This window comes from Procambarus clarkii, chromosome 12 (genome assembly GCF_040958095.1).
Source record: "Procambarus clarkii isolate CNS0578487 chromosome 12, FALCON_Pclarkii_2.0, whole genome shotgun sequence".
Classification (NCBI taxonomy): Eukaryota; Metazoa; Arthropoda; class Malacostraca; order Decapoda; family Cambaridae; genus Procambarus; species Procambarus clarkii.
The window spans coordinates 28,979,073-28,999,935 of NC_091161.1; the positions used below are offsets into that span (position 1 = coordinate 28,979,073).

Below are 20,863 nucleotides of genomic sequence, written 5' to 3' on the forward strand. Positions count from 1 at the left end.
GAGGGGGCAGTGGGCGCATCAGGGTCCAAGGCCCGGAAACGGTTGTAAGTCTGAGGAAGGCGGGAAGGACGAGGAGAGGAAGAGCACAACACGCGAGCATAAGAGATATTAGCATAATTCGGGAGCCGGCGAACCTGGCGTCTCGCCTCAGGAAAAGATAAACGCTCCCGGTGCTTCAAGTTGAGGACGGCTGCCTCAAGCTTGTAATGGACACACGCACGGGAGAAGGTAGGATGGGCCTCACCGCAGTTGAGGCAACGAGCCTGGGGAGAAGTGCACTCCGACTTAAGAGTGACCTTCGCCACCACACAAAGGACAGAGAGAGACAGTCCCGGAGCAGCGGAGGGCACCATGCCCAAACCTCCAGCACATGTTGCAGAGCCGAGGAGAAGGAATGTACTCCTGGACAGAGCACCTGGCACCAGCAAGAATGACAGAGGGTGGAAGGGTCCTACCATCAAAGGTAATCTTCACAACCCGGAGGGGTTGACGGCGACTACCACGAGGGGGACGAGTAAACGTGTCCACCTGAAGAATAGAATGGCCCTGGGCAGCAAGGATATGTCTAATACCGTCGTGGCAGTCGCGCAGGTCCCGAACACCGGTCGCAACATGGGGCGGGAGCAAAATAGTGCCAACACTGGCATTCAACTGAGCGTTCTTCGAGACCCGAACGGGGGTCTCGCCAAGGCAGGATAAGGCAGCCAAGCGGGAAGCAGCATCCTGAGAAGGAGCAGCAACGACATATGTACCGAGACGAGTTGGGTTGAAAGTAATGGAGGCATCCACGGAATCAACGAGATGTCGATGGAGGGAGAAATCGTCAGGAGGCGCAGAATCAAGAGGGAGGAGATCAAAATATTTGGCCCACGAAGCGGGACCAAACAAGGCTTGATAGATAGCAGAACTGGAAGGAATCTAGCGAGGGCGGCCGTGACGAGGACGGCGGTGAGAACCCCCAGAGAGGGGTTAAAAGGCGCAGTAGTTACAACTAGAGAAGGAGCCGTGCCAGGGGACGAGGTAGTCACCACTGGGGGCTTGGGGCTTGACCCAACCACAGAGGAGGGAGGGGAGCCAGGGGAAGGAGTCAGAGAGGCCAAAGGAGGAGCAAGGTCGGGGCCCAATGCAGCGGAGGCTACAGAGCCCGGTCTTCCAATACGGACCGACTCGGGGGCTTGGTCGCCCACCCCACGAGCCTGAGAAGGTAAACCAGAAGCAGCCGAAACAGGGGTTATCATTACGAAAAGAAGAATTCATTCACGAATGTGCCCCCACACCCACCATGGAGCCACAATTAGAGGCAGGACACCCAACAAGAAGCTATCGCTGATCTTGCCAGGGCCTCCTAGGGGTGCGTCGTGAGTATACGCCCCACAAACGCCACCTTAAGAAACCGACAGTCCATCGAGATCGGGTTCTGTGACGAAAGGGGGATTGACAATAAAAGGTTCCCCTCGCTCTCGACGTCGGGTACTACAGGTCTACGGGTGCAAGAGTATGCCTCCTCAAGCACCCGGGCGTCAAAATAGAAGAAGTCCAAGGGAAGAACCAGAACGAGCAAAAGGTCGGCAGGAAACGGCAAGCAGATAGGAGAAAAGGGGGGAGAAAAACGAAACAGAAGGAAAAGGAAAAGATGCCCAGCAGAATTGGAGAGGACGGCAGCAGGAGCACAAGGCTAGAAAAGGACAGAGAACTGTCCCAAGGAGCATCACACTCCGGCAGCCGCCCACTAAGCCCCCACACGGCGACAACGAGCTGAGCGGGGAGGGGGTAACTAGAGCAAGATATAGCTTGAGAACCACACCAGGTGTCTTGTTACTAACCCTGCGATTAATAAATCCAAGTGTCCGATTTGCCTTATTACGAACATTTATGCATTGATCCTTTTGTTTTAAATTCTTGCTAATCATAACTCCCAGATCCCTTTCGCAATTCGACTTCGCAATCTCAACACCATCTAGCTCGTATCTTGTAACCCTATCATCATTACCTAACCTCAGAACTTTACATTTATCAGCATTAAACTGCATCTGCCAATCCTTCGACCATTTCAAAACCCTATCTAGATCAACATGAAGTGATAGTGAGTCCTCCTCCGAATTAATTTCCCTACCGATTTTCGTATCATCGGCAAATTTGCAAATGTTGCTACTCAAACCTGAATCTAAATCATTTATATATATAATAAACAACAGAGGTCCTAGGACAGAGCCCTGAGGCATCCCACTTACAACATTTTCCCACTCTGACTTGACTCCATTTATACTAACTCTGTTTCCTTTGGTATAGCCATGCCCTAATCCAGCTTAATATAGCACCCCCAATACCATGAGACTAACTTTTTAATCAGTCTTTCATGTGGCACTTTATCAAAAGCTTTGCTAAAGTCAAGGTACACAACATCGCAATCCTTACCACTATCAACTGCCTCAACTATGCTAGAATAAAAAGATAACAAATTTGTTAAACATGAACGGCCATTTATAAAACCATGTTGCGACTCAATTATTAATTTATGTTTTTCAAGATGAAGACGAATTTTATTTGCTATTATAGATTCGAGTAACTTTCCCACAATAGACGTTAGGCTAATTGGTCGATAGTTAGACGCAAGTGATCTATCTCCTTTCTTAAAAACTGGTATCTCATTAGCAACTTTCCAAAACTCTGGCACTGCCTGACTATTGATTTATTAAATATGGTTGACAGTGGGTCACAAAGCTCCTCTTTGCATTCTTTAAGCACCCTGGCAAACACTTCATCCGGCCCTGGGGATTTGTTTGGTTTGAGTTTTATTATTTGTTTAAGAACATCCTCCCTGGTAACTGTTAAACTCGTCAACCTGTCCTCGTCCCCACCCACAGACTTGTTCGACTGAAGGCATATTGTTAAGTTCCTCTTTAGTAAATACAGATACAAAATATTTATTAAAAATACTACTCATCTCTTCATCACTATCTGTTATTTGACCTGTCTCAGTTTTTAATGGACCTATCCTTTCCCTAGTCTTAGTACGATATAACTGAAAAAACCCTTTAGGATTTGTCTTTGCTTGCCCTGCTATGCGAACTTCTTAGTTTCTTTTTGCTTTCCTTATCTCTTTTTTAACATTTCTAACCAGTTGTACGAATTCCTGTTCTAAAGTGACCTCCCCATTTTTAATCCTTTTGTACCAAGCTCTCTTTTTACCTATAAGGTTCTTCAAATTCTTTGTTATCCACTTTGGGTCATTGGTATTCGATCTATTCAATTTGTATGGTATACTACGTTATACTATACTATGGTTGACATAAGAACATAAGAACAAAGGCAACTGCAGAAGGCCTATTGGCCCATACGAGGCAGCTCCTATTTATAACCACCCAATCCCACTCATATACTTGTCCAACCCGCGCTTGAAACAATCAAGGGACCCCACCTCCAGCACGTTACGCGGTAATTGGTTCCACAAATCAACAACCCTGTTACTGAACCAGTATTTACCCAAGTCTTTCCTAAATCTAAACTTATCCAATTTATACCCATTGTTTCGTGTTCTGTCTTGTGTTGATACTTTTAATACCCTATTAATATCCCTTTGGTTGACTAATATATTAAAAATATATTAACAACGTTCCACTTTCGACAAAATATTTCTTTGATAACCCCTAAATGAAATCAAGATTCCTCCACGACACACTGACTACTTGGACCGTAGTGATGGAGTGCCACAAGGCTGTGTACTCGTGCCAACATTACACCACACACTACAGGGGGGGGGGGGGAAGGAAGGGGAGGAGTGGCGACCCTGTTGGTAAAGGACTGGAGTTTCGAGGATATGGATATCCCGGGCTGCGAGGAGTTCAGAGACTACATAACAGGCACAATGACGATCGGAGGACCAAAGAGTAACAGATGTAAACTCATTAAATGACAGACCCAATCAAGATCACGACAAACATAGCAGTACTTTCAGTTATAGTAAAGGCAGACTGTCGCCAGTTAGAAATCGATCGCGACTTCTAATCATGAGGACTTCAGGGAAAGATGCAAGAACCGTATGGTGGCACAGAGCGAGCAAAACTATTGGAATTGTCAACAAGAAAACTTTTAAGCCCACATGTAATAGGACCTTACACGACTAGAGATAGTGATGAACCAGCCTGACTTCACCTAGAATTCACAGAAAGATTCACTTATGGGAAATGAAGTTCGGAGCCCCATGGGAAGGCGTGATGACTGTATTGACGTTTGAATGTATGTATTTAAAGTAGAGATAACTTGCTCAAGGAAGGGACCAGAAAACTAAAGCCTGGCATAGTGAAAGGAAAATTACAAGGAAACCAAATTTATAATATAAATTCCATAGGCAGCAAAGCTCAAGAGAAAAGGCTGCACAGTTATGATTGACTACATCACCCAGTAGGGTAAAGCAATAAGTTTGTCCTGGTATGAAAGAATGAAATTTCACGACCGTTAAGTTGAGCGAGCGAGTATGACCAGATGTATATAAAGTAATCTCCATCTGTGCACTCTCCTGTATCCTCTGGTCTGGGACCAAGAGTCTGCCTTGCTGGGTATCTACAGTCAGCACTCTGGCTGGGCTGGCCAAGGATATTGCAGTTGTTGCATGCTCACATCACCAAAGAAAATTACAAAAATCAGTGGAACTCGGTGCTTCCATTCAAAGGGAGAGAACGTAGAGGGTTAATTACGTGCTCCCAAGTAAGTAAGGTTCGCTCACACGTTAAGGAGGGTCTCCTAACCTCCCATGTTACTTTTCCACGACATCATGAAACCTTGACAGATTACTTGTGTATGGAATTGCCATTGGTTTAGTCATTTGTTTGTCAGCTATTTGTCTATTCTGTCAAGGTCATTGGACAAAGGGAAACTAGACCAAATGATGGACTTCTTCACCGACAGGGGCTACCCGGCCAGTATCGTGCAGCAAGCACCGAGTTGACAGAACCCATCAACGGCATCAACTGAGAACCTGAAGCCAGGGAGTCTCTTCTAACCTTGTCTGTGATGTAACGAGTACTCTGAGCAAAGAAATTATGGATATTGCCAAAGAATTTCAAAGAGTACCCTTGTCGAGGATTCTTCCAGAAGGCACCCAGGATACAGCAGAAAAGGTATATATCTGTCGAATGAAAAAACAAAAGCTTGAAGAAAATAAGGATGACAAACAGGCCGAAGACAACGACAGGCCCAGACCAAGAGGCTAAGAAGAGGAGACGCCTGGTCACCAAGACCTGGGGCCAGATTCACGAAAGCACTTACGCAAGCACTTGCGAATCTGTACATCTTCTCAATCTTTGGCGACGTTGTTTCCAATTATTAAACAGTTAATGAGCTCCAAAGCACCAGGAGGCCGTTTATAACAATAACAGTTGAATGGGAAGTTTTCATGCTTGTAAACTTTAATAAATGTAATCAAAGCCGACAAAGATTAACGAAAGATGTACACGTTCGTAAGTGCTTTCGTGAATCTGGCCCCAGTTCTACAACAAAGCAGTTATATCTACAATAGAGATCATGCAATGACTTACGGACATTCCATAACAGGGGCTACCTTCCCCCTCCCCTCAGAGCAGGCCATGGTTCTCCCCCCGAAGTGGGAACCAGATCAACAGACGCCACAATTTGAGGCAACCCAAGGATCGTCCGCCAAGTGTAACATTGGCCTTGGAGGAGTAGTAGATTTTGATGACACTACGAACAAAGGAATTATCGAAGATACCAAAGCTACAGAAGAGACAACGATTATGGGTACAATGGAGAAAAGATATTGGTACAAAAACAAAGAGGTAAAGTCCCAAACAAAAGACTTAGTTCATTTCAAGATTCTCTGTTGTAAGTGGTATGACCTGGTTAGTCTATGTGATAAAAAAAGAAGCATTATAAAATATAATAAACAATATTGTTATATATTAGCATACTGTGCATATTTAGGCATTGGGTAGGTTGTGTGTTTTGGTTCTGATGGCAATTATTTGTATTTAGTACGTGGGTGCAACATTTTTCAACACTGTGGTTCGAACAAAAGTCGTCAGCAAATCACTGTTCGAGGAATGTTTGAACGTTTCCAGCGATGAGGAAAAACTGGTGGATAACATAAGTAATAACTGACGCAGAAACTCATTATACAGACCCAAGCATTATTCCAGGTGAAGTATTTGAAGGTTATGAATGTGGAGAGAGGGGCTTCGCGTGTCGCAAGAGGGGGGGAAGGGACCGTCGTAAACATCTAACTACGGAACACCAACTATGAACCCGAGCCAACCGAAATTATCTCCAAGCAATACGTATGCACTACGCCACTTTGCAGTTTTTACAACTATAGCAATGTGTCGGTCGTATGCATCCCTCTTCAACCACATTGTAGAAGGCTGGACGCCCACAGGAAAAAAATCAGAATAAAAATCCGCTTCAACGCCACAGGTACAATAAAGAAGTTGACCTGCCCTCTATGTGACTATGCGTGTACTGTGAAGTAGGCCTTCAGACGCCACCAAGACGCCCGAGGCAAGCTACCTTGGACCAATATCAATTGTGTCGTGTTATATCTGTGGCAAAGACAGACCAAATGAAGCAGAGATGAAAGCGCACATGAAGGAGTATCGTGTAGAAAAGTGCTATCGTTGTGATGTTCAAATTCCGTTCTGTGTAACTCAAAAAGCAAATACAACATCTGAGAATGCACACTGGTGAGAAACCACAGTTGTGTCCTTTTTGCCCCTTATCGTGCTGCTCGCCGCGACAACCTTCGGTCCCATGTGCGGCGCATGCACAAACGAGAAAATATGTATGGAGACACTTTCACCCCTCGTTCTGTGCGGTTCTCTGTAGCCGAGAGTCAAGATTATTTACACTATTGTTGATCATGAAGAGCATCAACAGGTTCCGGCCACACATCACCGGACCTCCAGTTCCAGGCACAGCCATCACCGGACCTCCAGTTCCAGGCACAGCCATCACCGGACCTCCAGTTCCAGGCACAGCCATCACCGGACCTCCAGTTCCAGGCACAGCCATCACCGGACCTCCAGTTCCAGGCACAACAATCACCGGACCTCCAGTTCCAGGCACAACAATCACCGGACCTCCAGTTCCAGGCACAACAATCACCGGACCTCCAGTTCCAGGCACAACAATCACCGGACCTCCAGTTCCAGGCACAACAATCACCGGACCTCCAGTTCCAGGCACAACAATCACCGGACCTCCAGTTCCAGGCACAACAATCACCGGACCTCCAGTTCCAGGCACAACAATCACCGGACCTCCAGTTCCAGGCACAACAATCACCGGACCTCCAGTTCCAGGCACAACAATCACCGGACCTCCAGTTCCAGGCACAACAATCACCGGACCTCCAGTTCCAGGCACAACAATCACCGGACCTCCAGTTCCAGGCACAACAATCACCGGACCTCCAGTTCCAGGCACAACAATCACCGGACCTCCAGTTCCAGGCACAACAATCACCGGACCTCCAGTTCCAGGCACAACAATCACCGGACCTCCAGTTCCAGGCACAACAATCACCGGACCTCCAGTTCCAGGCACAACAATCACCGGACCTCCAGTTCCAGGCACAACAATCACCGGACCTCCAGTTCCAGGCACAACAATCACCGGACCTCCAGTTCCAGGCACAACAATCACCGGACCTCCAGTTCCAGGCACAACAATCACCGGACCTCCAGTTCCAGGCACAACAATCACCGGACCTCCAGTTCCAGGCACAACAATCACCGGACCTCCAGTTCCAGGCACAACAATCACCGGACCTCCAGTTCCAGGCACAACAATCACCGGACCTCCAGTTCCAGGCACAACAATCACCGGACCTCCAGTTCCAGGCACAACAATCACCGGACCTCCAGTTCCAGGCACAACAATCACCGGACCTCCAGTTCCAGGCACAACAATCACCGGACCTCCAGTTCCAGGCACAACAATCACCGGACCTCCAGTTCCAGGCACAACAATCACCGGACCTCCAGTTCCAGGCACAACAATCACCGGACCTCCAGTTCCAGGCACAACAATCACCGGACCTCCAGTTCCAGGCACAACAATCACCGGACCTCCAGTTCCAGGCACAACAATCACCGGACCTCCAGTTCCAGGCACAACAATCACCGGACCTCCAGTTCCAGGCACAACAATCACCGGACCTCCAGTTCCAGGCACAACAATCACCGGACCTCCAGTTCCAGGCACAACAATCACCGGACCTCCAGTTCCAGGCACAACAATCACCGGACCTCCAGTTCCAGGCACAACAATCACCGGACCTCCAGTTCCAGGCACAACAATCACCGGACCTCCAGTTCCAGGCACAACAATCACCGGACCTCCAGTTCCAGGCACAACAATCACCGGACCTCCAGTTCCAGGCACAACAATCACCGGACCTCCAGTTCCAGGCACAACAATCACCGGACCTCCAGTTCCAGGCACAACAATCACCGGACCTCCAGTTCCAGGCACAACAATCACCGGACCTCCAGTTCCAGGCACAACAATCACCGGACCTCCAGTTCCAGGCACAACAATCACCGGACCTCCAGTTCCAGGCACAACAATCACCGGACCTCCAGTTCCAGGCACAACAATCACCGGACCTCCAGTTCCAGGCACAACAATCACCGGACCTCCAGTTCCAGGCACAACAATCACCGGACCTCCAGTTCCAGGCACAACAATCACCGGACCTCCAGTTCCAGGCACAACAATCACCGGACCTCCAGTTCCAGGCACAACAATCACCGGACCTCCAGTTCCAGGCACAACAATCACCGGACCTCCAGTTCCAGGCACAACAATCACCGGACCTCCAGTTCCAGGCACAACAATCACCGGACCTCCAGTTCCAGGCACAACAATCACCGGACCTCCAGTTCCAGGCACAACAATCACCGGACCTCCAGTTCCAGGCACAACAATCACCGGACCTCCAGTTCCAGGCACAACAATCACCGGACCTCCAGTTCCAGGCACAACAATCACCGGACCTCCAGTTCCAGGCACAACAATCACCGGACCTCCAGTTCCAGGCACAACAATCACCGGACCTCCAGTTCCAGGCACAACAATCACCGGACCTCCAGTTCCAGGCACAACAATCACCGGACCTCCAGTTCCAGGCACAACAATCACCGGACCTCCAGTTCCAGGCACAACAATCACCGGACCTCCAGTTCCAGGCACAACAATCACCGGACCTCCAGTTCCAGGCACAACAATCACCGGACCTCCAGTTCCAGGCACAACAATCACCGGACCTCCAGTTCCAGGCACAACAATCACCGGACCTCCAGTTCCAGGCACAACAATCACCGGACCTCCAGTTCCAGGCACAACAATCACCGGACCTCCAGTTCCAGGCACAACAATCACCGGACCTCCAGTTCCAGGCACAACAATCACCGGACCTCCAGTTCCAGGCACAACAATCACCGGACCTCCAGTTCCAGGCACAACAATCACCGGACCTCCAGTTCCAGGCACAACAATCACCGGACCTCCAGTTCCAGGCACAACAATCACCGGACCTCCAGTTCCAGGCACAACAATCACCGGACCTCCAGTTCCAGGCACAACAATCACCGGACCTCCAGTTCCAGGCACAACAATCACCGGACCTCCAGTTCCAGGCACAACAATCACCGGACCTCCAGTTCCAGGCACAACAATCACCGGACCTCCAGTTCCAGGCACAACAATCACCGGACCTCCAGTTCCAGGCACAACAATCACCGGACCTCCAGTTCCAGGCACAACAATCACCGGACCTCCAGTTCCAGGCACAACAATCACCGGACCTCCAGTTCCAGGCACAACAATCACCGGACCTCCAGTTCCAGGCACAACAATCACCGGACCTCCAGTTCCAGGCACAACAATCACCGGACCTCCAGTTCCAGGCACAACAATCACCGGACCTCCAGTTCCAGGCACAACAATCACCGGACCTCCAGTTCCAGGCACAACAATCACCGGACCTCCAGTTCCAGGCACAACAATCACCGGACCTCCAGTTCCAGGCACAACAATCACCGGACCTCCAGTTCCAGGCACAACAATCACCGGACCTCCAGTTCCAGGCACAACAATCACCGGACCTCCAGTTCCAGGCACAACAATCACCGGACCTCCAGTTCCAGGCACAACAATCACCGGACCTCCAGTTCCAGGCACAACAATCACCGGACCTCCAGTTCCAGGCACAACAATCACCGGACCTCCAGTTCCAGGCACAACAATCACCGGACCTCCAGTTCCAGGCACAACAATCACCGGACCTCCAGTTCCAGGCACAACAATCACCGGACCTCCAGTTCCAGGCACAACAATCACCGGACCTCCAGTTCCAGGCACAACAATCACCGGACCTCCAGTTCCAGGCACAACAATCACTGGACCTCCAGTTCCAGGCACAACAATCACTGGACCTCCAGTTCCAGGCACAACAATCACTGGACCTCCAGTTCCAGGCACAACAATCACTGGACCTCCAGTTCCAGGCACAACAATCACTGGACCTCCAGTTCCAGGCACAACAATCACTGGACCTCCAGTTCCAGGCACAACAATCACTGGACCTCCAGTTCCAGGCACAACAATTACTGGGACCTCTAGTTCCAGGCACAACAATCACTGGACCTCCAGTTCCAGGCACAACAATTACTGGGACCTCCAGTTCCAGGCACAACAATCACTGGACCCCCCCCCCTCTCCACACCCTCATCCACCATCTCAAGCATCGTTATAATCTGTGTAGGGTTAGTGCCGTGGTAATGGTGGAGTTAGTCTGTCATCAGGGTTGGCTTGACGCTGTATCCGGTGTCTTATAGTCATAACTTAATGTTAAATATGGGAGGCATTAGAGATGTTCATAAACCAGAGTAACGTTGGGCATCGGAAGAAACCGGCCCCTTGTTAGCAACGATTTGAAAATTACTCTATTAGTGCAATTGATACTTCAATAGAGATACAAGGTTGACTTTTACCAGCAAGAGATAATGGAATAGAATGCTATTTATTTTCTGGGATTTTTGGAGATTGGCTTTACCCTGTGCTTATGAAAGACTTGTGTTCTTAAATTCTGACTTCTAATGTTGCTTTACTTGGAAATTGTTATTTCATTATTGGAAAAATTCAGCAAGTCAAACGTAATTATAAAGAAATATTAAATTTATGTTCAAATTGTATTATATGATATCCTATATTGGTAGATATATTATATCTACCAATATAGGATAGGTAGATATATTTCAATTTCATTTTTGTTTTAACAAATGGAAATTGACTCCAAGAGTCTGCAAATACCTGTGGGTAATCGTTTTCTTCATGCAGAACAATAAGAAGCAAAAAATACACAATGAGAGCAAGATAAAGGAAGATGGGATGGTGTCGTGATGGACCACAGCGACAGTGTTTAACTCAAGAGCTGGGATATGAGGCGTTGTTCCCTTAAGGTAACCAACACACACCGTTTCATAGTAGCCAATTCTTCACATACTTCTTTTTACTATACTCAATGGAAACCATTTCTCTTCATTCAGTTACTTCAGTGTTCCGCTTACCACTATGGTGGTAAGAGGATGGTGGAATACCTATATGGTGGAATATACCTATATGGTGGAATATACCTATATGGTGGAATATACCTATATGGTATATACCTTACCTATATGGTGGAATACCAGTATTCCATCATATAGAACTATGGTGCACTTCAAAATTTAATTATGGATAGCTAAGGATCAAGAATGAACAGGTGGTTTAAATAACTTTTGAAGTGCATATCCATCTTGTTTATGAACATGAACAAGGAGTTTCTGTTCAGACATTTGTTTAGTGTTGACAAGTGTTGTTGAATGTGGGGGGGGGGGGGGGTTGCTGCATAGGTATGGTATGATGCATTGTTCCAGTTGTGATATTTGACATGTACTGGAAGTAGGAACTCTGTAAGGATGCATTTGAGATGACCCAGTACTGTAGTCTTAGGCAAGTACTGATTGGTTTAAGACATCCCAGTACTGCAGAGGCGGAAACAAATGGGCAGAGTTTCTTTCACCCTGATGACCTGTTCCCCTAGCAGTAAAAATAGGTACCTAGGAGCTAGACAGCTGATACGGGCTGCTTCTTGGGGATGTGTAACAAAAAGGAGGCCTGGTCGAGAACCGGGCCGCGGGTACGGTGAGCCCCGAAATCATCTCAAGATAACGTCAACAGTTGTGGTACGTGTGAAAACTTTTGTTTCCTTTATAAACGGAGTTGAGCAGGTGCATTGAATGGACTTTAGCCATTGTTTATGAGGACGAACTGTTACACGACTCAATATATCACGTTCAAACATTCCTTTAACAGTGATTCGATGACGACTTCTGCTCGTGACCCAAAGATATAACTCATCGGACAGTTCTAATACAAATAATGGCTAACAGAATCTTAACATATCTAACCTACACCTAGCTTAAATTGAAATTATAATATTAACTCTTATGCGAAACCAATTTTAATTACAAAATGTTAAAACTGATTAATGCATTTAAGTGGAGGGTAGGGACGGCGGCAAGTAACGAGCCTGGCCTGAGGACGGGTTGCTGCAAATGAACATTTAGCCATTGGTGCTCATTTGGAAATTAGCAAAGGCTACTTTACTACAGTTCAAGCCGTCCATGATTGGCCAAAGTTCACCCAGACCTGAAATTTACGATCAAGACACACATGAAGGAGCTACCCTTCCTAGGTATGTGTGTGTACACTCATCTTGTACTTGCAGGGGTTGAGCTCTGGCTCTTTGGTCCCACCTCTCAACTGGTGTACAGATTCCTGAGCCTACTAGGCTCTATTATATCTACATTTGGAACTGTGTATGGAGTCTGTCTCCACCACATCACTGCCTAATGCATGCCATCTGTTAACTATTCTGTCACTGAAAAAGTTCTTTCTAACATCCCTGTGGCTCATTTGGGTTCTCAGTTTCCACCTGTGTCCCCTTGTTCGCGTACCCCCTCCCCTCTCCCAGTGTTAAACAATTCACCTCTATGTACCCTGTCGATTCCTCTTAAAATTTTGAAAATAGTGGTCATGTCTCCCTGAGCTCTCCTATCTTCCAGCTACGTTAGGTTCATATGCAGCCTTTCCTCGTAACTTATGCCTTAATTCTGGGATAAGCCTAGTGGCATACCTTAGAACTTTTTCCAGATTAGTCCTGTACTTGATAAGGTACGTGCTCCATGCTAGGGCCGCATACTCCAGGAATGGTTTTATATCGGTGGTATACAAGGTTCTGACTGATTCCTTACACAGGTTCCTGAAGGCAGTTCTGATGTTAACCAGCCTCGCATATGCCGCCGATATTTTTATGTGGGCTTAAGGAGGCAGGTTTTGTGTGATCAACTCTTAGATTTTTCTCTTATCGTTTCATGGAGCACTTCATCTCCCATTCGGTATGATGTTTCTGGCCTTCTGTTTCCACTGCCTAGTTTCATTCTTACATTTTCTCGGGTTGAACTGTAGAAGCCATTTGTTGGACCATTCGTTCAGTTTGTCTAAATCATCTTTTATCCTCGTACTATCCTCCGCTGCCTTAATCCTCCTCAATTTTTGCATCAGCAAACATTGAGAGGAACGATTCTATTCCCTCTCGGAGATCATTTACATATCAAAAACAGTATAGATCCAAGGACTGAACCCCAGTGGGACTCCACTGGGGTTCTGAGACCACGCCCCTCCCTGTGACTATCTTCTGTTGCTTAGGTACTCCCTTATCCAATCGAGTACCTTCCCGTTCACTCCTGCCTGCATCTCCAGTTTGTGCACTAGTCATGTGTGGTACTGTTTACTTTCTTTACTCCTGTTGCATGAAGGTGCTTTTTTGCAATCCAAAAATCCGCAGTCTGCCCATCCCTCTTCCTTGCCTGATTTCTGTTGCCTGGTCGTAGAATTGAATTAATCCTTTGAGGCATGATTTGCCATCCCTGAACCCATGCTACTGATGTGTTGCAAAGTTCTTTCGCTCCCTATGTTCCCCTTGCTGTTTTCGCATAATCTTTTCCATCAACTTGCATGGGATGCAAGTTAGGGACACTGGCCTGTAGTTTAGTGCTTCCTGCCTATCACTCTTTTTGTATATAGGGACTACATTAGCAGTCAATTTTTGGCAGCTCCCCCTGTTAAAAGTGATTTGTTTTACACTATGGAGTGGCCGGCACAATGCTTTTGCTCCTTTAGTATCCATGGTGAGATTCCATCCGGGCCTATAGCCTTTGTCACATTCAACTTTACCAAAACCTACCTCACCTCCCACTAGTATTCCAAAGATCCTCTAGCAGTGCCTGATTATCTATTCTTTCTCTTATCTCTGGGACTTCTCCTCGCTCTAATGTGAAGTCCTCCTGGAATTTTTAATTGAGTTCCTCACACACTTCCTTGTCGTTTGTAGTTAATCTGTCTGCCCCCATCCTCAGTTTCATTACCTGTTCCTTCACTGTTTACCTCCTGTTGTGGCTGTGCAGTAATATAGGTTGAGTCTTTGCTTTGCTTGCCATGGCATTTTCATATTGCCTTTCTGCCTCTCTTCACACCCTAACATTCATTCCTGGCACACTTTCTCTGCTCTCGTGTTTTTATTTCAACAGTTTCTCCATGACCTTGCACTTTGTTAGCTTACATCTCTGATTAAACCATGGGATTCTCATCTGGACTAAATTTTTGTTCTCTTTTGGACTGGGACGAACTTGTCAGGCCTCCTTTCACTTCTGTGTGGTATAGTCCATGCCATGGGCCATCTTTCCTCCGAACTTTGCTTCAAGTTATATCTGTTAGGAATTTTCTTATCTCATCATAGTTTTCCTTTCGGAATGCCAGCCTTTTGTTTTCTGGGCACGCCCATGTGTACAATAACCCTTCTTTGACCAAATACTCAAACATCAGTACACTCATTCTCTCAGCGGCTTCGAAACCTAGTTTCCCTTTCATTGGAGTCATTTAGAGTGAAGACTAGATCGAGTCTTGCTGGTTGATCATTTCTTCTCATTCTTGTGGGTCCCCCGACATGCTGGCCAAAAGTTTCTTGTCACTTCCAGCAGTTTAGCTCTCCATGTTCCCTCACCTCCATGCAGTTCCTTGTTTTCCCAGTCTATTCTTCCGTTCTTGTCCCCCCCCCCCCATTAGGAACAGATGGGATCTATTTTTTCAGGCAGCTGTGGCTTCTCTTGCAATTATGGTGTTGACTGCCATGTTTATTATACTCCGGTTTGGGGTCTTCTGTCGTTTGGTGAAGGATTATATATCACTGCTATAACTACTCTTGGACCTCCTATCGTCATGGTACCTGCTATGTAGTTTCTGAACCCCTCACAGCCTGGGATAACCATCTCCTCGAAACTCCACTCCTTTCTTATCAGTAGGGGCCACTCCGCCTTCTCTCCTTCCTTCCTTTCCTTCCTTTCCTTCCTTCCCTCCCTCTCCTTATTACAGTGTATTCTTGGGGAAACACCACATCCGTTATAATTCCTGAGTTTTGTTTCTGAGAGCCCAATTACATCCGGGTTCCCTTGTGCCCTATCCCCTAAGCTCACTTGCCATGCTTGTAATCCCAACTATGTTCGAGTACATTACCATGAAACTGACTTCCTTCCATCCTCATTTTATGTTGGTTTCACTGGAATTGGGGGGCAAGGGGTGTCTGGGGTGGGAGGGCCTAGGAATGTGGACCTGGGGATCTGGTGTGAAAAGGGGCTGGGAGGATCCTGAATGGGGAAGCTAGGTGGGTCTGGGTTGGCCTTGCGATGGGGGAGAAGGGGCATGTGAAAGGTCGGGGGGATGTCAGGGTTTGGGAGGAAAGGGGAGTCTGGAGTGGGGCAGCAGGGATGCAGGAAAGGGGGGAGGGGGAGGTTGTAGGAGGTAGAGCTTGGGGGGGTGGGTAGGGGGGATACTGGGGAGGACATGGGGTGTGGGAACGGGGAGGGCCTGGGGTGGGGAATGAGTTGGGGAAGGAGGGCATGAGGGTTAACATGGGGCTTGGGGTCGGGGAGCTGGTGGGGGGCTTAGTCTGGGGACGGTCTCTACTGCTGGTGGGGGGGGGGGGAATGAACATGGGGCGAGTTTATGGGAGGTTTCCGTTATATTCCTCCCTGGGGATGCTGGCCTACTGGTGAAGGGATTCACCATTAACCATATGTTACACCACTAAATGTTCAAATTACGGGCCAGAAGAATAGTTTACCACACAAGTAGTTAATGCATAGAGTACTTTACAACATACCTATTAGAAGATCACCGCTTCAAGGTATAAACTATCACAATTATTAAACGTGTTTCCTTCACCTATTGTACTTATGTGGGAATATATATATGCGCTATATAATGACCAACTGCAATCCAAGAGAGGTTTTTCTAAATTTTAATCTTCCATACCTGCTGTGCCGTTGTACGAGACCAATTTCTTGGGTCTGGTTGACCATACCTGCAGTGCCGTTGTACTGATGAACCCTCGTACATACCTGAAATTACACATTATATTAAATACCCCTAATTACTAACTTGAACACATTTATGTAAAGTTTAAGACATATCCCGCTAGACAATCGATCAGGTCAGACATTGGATGAACTAAAGTGCCGACTTACCACGGAATGGCAAAAGCCAACCTCAGATGACACAGCCAGTTCTCAACACAACGGCCAAGTGGTCGTTAACCCGGCAGCCAAACATGAACGTTCTCAACACAACGGCCAAGTGGTCGTTAACCCGGCAGCCAAACATGAACGTTCTCAACACAACGGCCAAGTGGTCGTTAACCCGGCAGCCAAACATGAACGTTCTCAACACAACGGCCAAGTGGTCGTTAACCCGGCAGCCAAACATGAACGTTCTCAACACAACGGCCAAGTGGTCGTTAACCCGGCAGCCAAACATGAACGTTCTCAACACAACGGCCAAGTGGTCGTTAACCCGGCAGCCAAACATGAACGTTCTCAACACAACGGCCAAGTGGTCGTTAACCCGGCAGCCAAACATGAACGTTCTCAACACAACGGCCAAGTGGTCGTTAACCCGGCAGCCAAACATGAACGTTCTCAACACAACGGCCAAGTGGTCGTTAACCCGGCAGCCAAACAAGAACGTGAAGAACGTTTCACATTTAACTTGTCCTCAGTCTATGCTCGTCCGTATACTGACCCACAACAGTTCATACATTTTAACACTAATTAAAATAGTTTGATATGAACTATTATATTTATTAGGCGAGGGAGACAAGTTGTAATACACACGTGCAATAATTTCATTCAACAACTATCATTAGACCTATACACAATATAAATATAGATTAATATTTACTTATATTGGACAAAATATAGTACTTGGTTACAATAGACGTTAATTAAGAATGTTACAAAATGTTAATTAAGGCATCTCTGGGGATGGCTGCAGCGTGGACGACACTGACTCAGGATGGCTAGTTTCATTCACATAGGATGGGGGGGGGGGTATGTGACGCTTGCTAGATTATAAGTCTTTGGTCCGTGTTTCAAGGAATGAAAACTGATAGTTCACAAGAAACGCCTTAAAACTGCCAGAATTTATCTACTATAATAATTTTGCATTTTTACCCCACCTGCTTTTGATCAAACGGTCAATTTCACTATGATGTTGATACTCGAGCTGTCGTGGAACAGTTAATCACACATCAGTCGTTTTAAAAATTTTTGTTTTAATTTTTATTAGAAGTCTTAAGCTAGGTAAAAGTCTATTAATAAACATAGGTATAATACTCAATATCATTACCTTAAATGAGTAAACCATAGCTTATTTAATTATTTTAAATACAGTCTTAACATCTTGTAACTATGTTTAGTCAGCAAATATAGACTATTGTACCAACAGAATACAATGTGATAAAATAACTAATCATCTAGAGTAACTTGCCTGTAAGCCTGACGCAGGTAACCTCATGCACAGGACTGTCCAGGTGACTAATTAAAGTACAACCAATGAGGCGGGCGCTGAGCAGCACCTCTCCCCACGCCGGCCCGCGCCACTCTGCTCGCCGCGCCTCTTGACTAGCTTGGCCTGATGGGTCAACTACCTGTGACGTCATTCACCTCACCTGACATGAGGCCGCCTCACATACAAATCATTCACAAGTAAAGTCACTTCAACAATATTCAACCCGTCCTCGACTCAAGTCCATTACATTCAGCGGTCGACCCCACAGACGCATTAATATATTTTAACATGCTGTTCATTTAAAACGGGAATTTTCTCAAGTATAAATTAATATTATAATATATTGGCATATTGTGTATATATAGGCATAGGATAGGTTAGGTTAGGTCTTTGGGTTCTGTTGGCGATTATTTGTATTTGTAGTACGTGGGTGAAGCATTTATAGCGTTGTGATTCGAACAAAATTCGTCAGTGAAGCACTTGTTCCGGATATGTTCGGAACGTCAGCAGTTGTGAGTCGTGTGTAAACCACTTTTCATTCATAAACAGGGGGTTTGGCGGGTGAATGGAATCACTTTTGGATCTTTGTTTGGAGGACGGGCTGCAATATATAGTTTATTTGGGAGTTGCGTGGTGACCGCCGGCCAGGTCGGACGTTCCTGAGGTCTCTCCGCACTGGCGAGTGTTTACGTTGGGTGATCGCTTGTTTGCCCTGCTGGTGGTGGTTTGCCACTGACGGGGTGACGTTTGCTTCGCCATGGGGACGTTTCGCCCTCCAATGAAGAGGATGCTGTCAGCTGGTCTGGCGTTTACGGTGCCGGTGGACCATCCATTGGTTGGTGTCGCCCTAGTAGACGTGCTGCATGTGCAGCTGTCGGACCTGGTGGGCATCCAGCTGCTTCAGGGCCACCGTGCTGTGGTCAAGTTCCGCCTCCAGGCTGCCTTTCAGGCGTTTCTCGAGCGGTGTGAGGGACGTGTTTACCCTCTCCCTGATACTGCTGGCTCCGTTAAGGTAGTGAATCTTAGTGTCACCTTGACGTCTGTGATGGTGCCCCCTTCGAATTTCAGGACGACTTTTTAACCTCCTGTTTCGAACGGTTTGGGACAGTGTTGAGTGTTCGTTGGAACAAGGTCGTTGCCGGGCACTGTGTTGGTATGCTTGACGGCTCCCGCACCCTGACGATGTCGCTGAAGTGTAGTGTACCGTCGTCAATGTCCGTGTTGGGATACACGCTCCGCTGCCAGTACCGGGGTCAACCGCGCACCTGTTATCGGTGTGGTCACGAGGGTCATCTGGCTGCTGCGTGCGACGTGGGAGCGACTGGTCGTGTGCATGTTCTTCGTGCGGAGGATTTTCCGCCCCTGTTGCGTTCAGGCGGTGTGGGTGCTGTGCCTGAGGCGCCTGACTGCCTGTCTGCTGCTCCGCCTGTTGAGGCGAGCTCTACGGCCTGTGCGACACGTCTAGTGACACCTGTGGCCCCTGGGGTTGTTCAGCCGGTGTGTGAGGGTGTCGGGCTGTCGCCTGAGCTGTGTGTAGTGAAAGGTGTCCCGGTGGAGGTTCATGTCCCACCCCCGCCTGTGGATGTGATACCGGCTCCCGGGGACACGGGTTCTGCTGTTTTGGAGGGGGTGCTTCGGCATGGTGAGGTGCCTGCCGTGCCTGTGTGTGTTGACTCCTGTAGTTCTGCTCTTCCCATTCCTTTGCAGAAGCGTGCACGTCGGTGTTCTGAGGCTGTTTCCGTGGATGATGTGGACAGTGTGGGTGATGTGGACTCTTCGGACGGTGCGGGTGTGGCCTGTGTGGATATGACGACGGTGGCTGTGCCTGTGTGGATATGACGACGGTGGCTGTGCCTGTGGCGGGGCCTGCTGGGTGTGGTGTGGTGCGGCCTGTCTCGAAGCGTTCGCGGCGGGCTCGGAGTGTCTCCCCCCTTCGTGGTGTGCCTTGGGAGGAGGTGGGGGAGTATGGTGCTCAGCTGGCGTCCCCCGCCGAGGATGATGGTGCTGTAAGGGGCTCCGACGTTGCTACCTGTGCCCCCCTCCTGCGTCTCCTGCTGTTGGGTCCCCGCAGTGGGGGGTTGTCCCTCATGGTCGGGACCTCGTCGTGATGTTGCGGAAAGATGTGCGCCGGGGGGCCTCGGCTCCTGTGCCTTGTGGTGGGGTCGCTGCCGCGCCTGCAGTTCCCCCTTCTTCCTTGCCCCGGTCTGGGGGTTGCCTAGTCCCATCTGCTGGGGTCGTGCCCTGTGAGGGTCCGGAGTTGGGCCCTTATCGGGATGCCCGGGTGCTTCCGATCCCGTGGTGCTCGTCCACTATCTGGGTGTCGTCAAAGAAGGAGTTTGTTTATAGGGTGCCGGATAGGATGTCTCAGCCGAGGGTACAGCCTGATGGCCGGCTGCCCGCCGACCTGTGGGTGGTTTGGGAAGCGTACCGCTTGCGCTTTCCGTACCGTAAGTTTCCGGAGAAGTATTAGTTCCCGTCTTGCGCGCACCGCTACGCCGTGCCTGGCTCAGCTGCCTCCGTGACCGTGGCGCCCCGCCCCCCGGTGCGGGGAGTCTCCCTCTGACGTTCGCCTCTGTTTTCGTCGCTACTCCTCTCTCCACGGCCCATCACATCTACCGCTTTTGACTTTCTTCTCCTCCTTACCATCAACGCGTCTCCTTACATCTGTCCTGGTGCAGTCATCGGGAGGGTTACCCCTTCATGCAAACTGCACCTATTCTCAAGAAGATAGTTTATTTTTATTAATGTGAAGTATGAGCAAGTGTGAGAATGTATTAAAAGCACATACTTCACTACTGGACATTAATCCCACTACCACACCCACCTAGTAGCTTGGAAGCTCCATAACGCCTTCTGTAACTTATGTTGGGGTCTAGACCAGGGGCCAGGTACAGCAAGCAGTTAC

At 48.1% G+C, this 20,863-nt stretch overlaps 1 long non-coding RNA gene and 1 other non-coding gene across 2 annotated transcripts in view; both read right to left on the reverse strand.

The window, feature by feature from the left end:
* Window positions 1-18,108, reverse strand: part of LOC123753672 (uncharacterized) — a 110,955-nt gene extending 92,847 nt beyond the window's left edge. Inside the window, exon 1 of the transcript XR_011228231.1 lies at window positions 17,938-18,108. This is a non-coding gene — a transcript (uncharacterized protein). The remainder of the gene's footprint in view (window positions 1-17,937) is intronic.
* Window positions 1-20,863, reverse strand: part of LOC138363893 (uncharacterized) — a 167,598-nt gene that overhangs the window by 104,365 nt on the left and 42,370 nt on the right. The gene's annotated exons all lie outside the window — the stretch shown is intronic.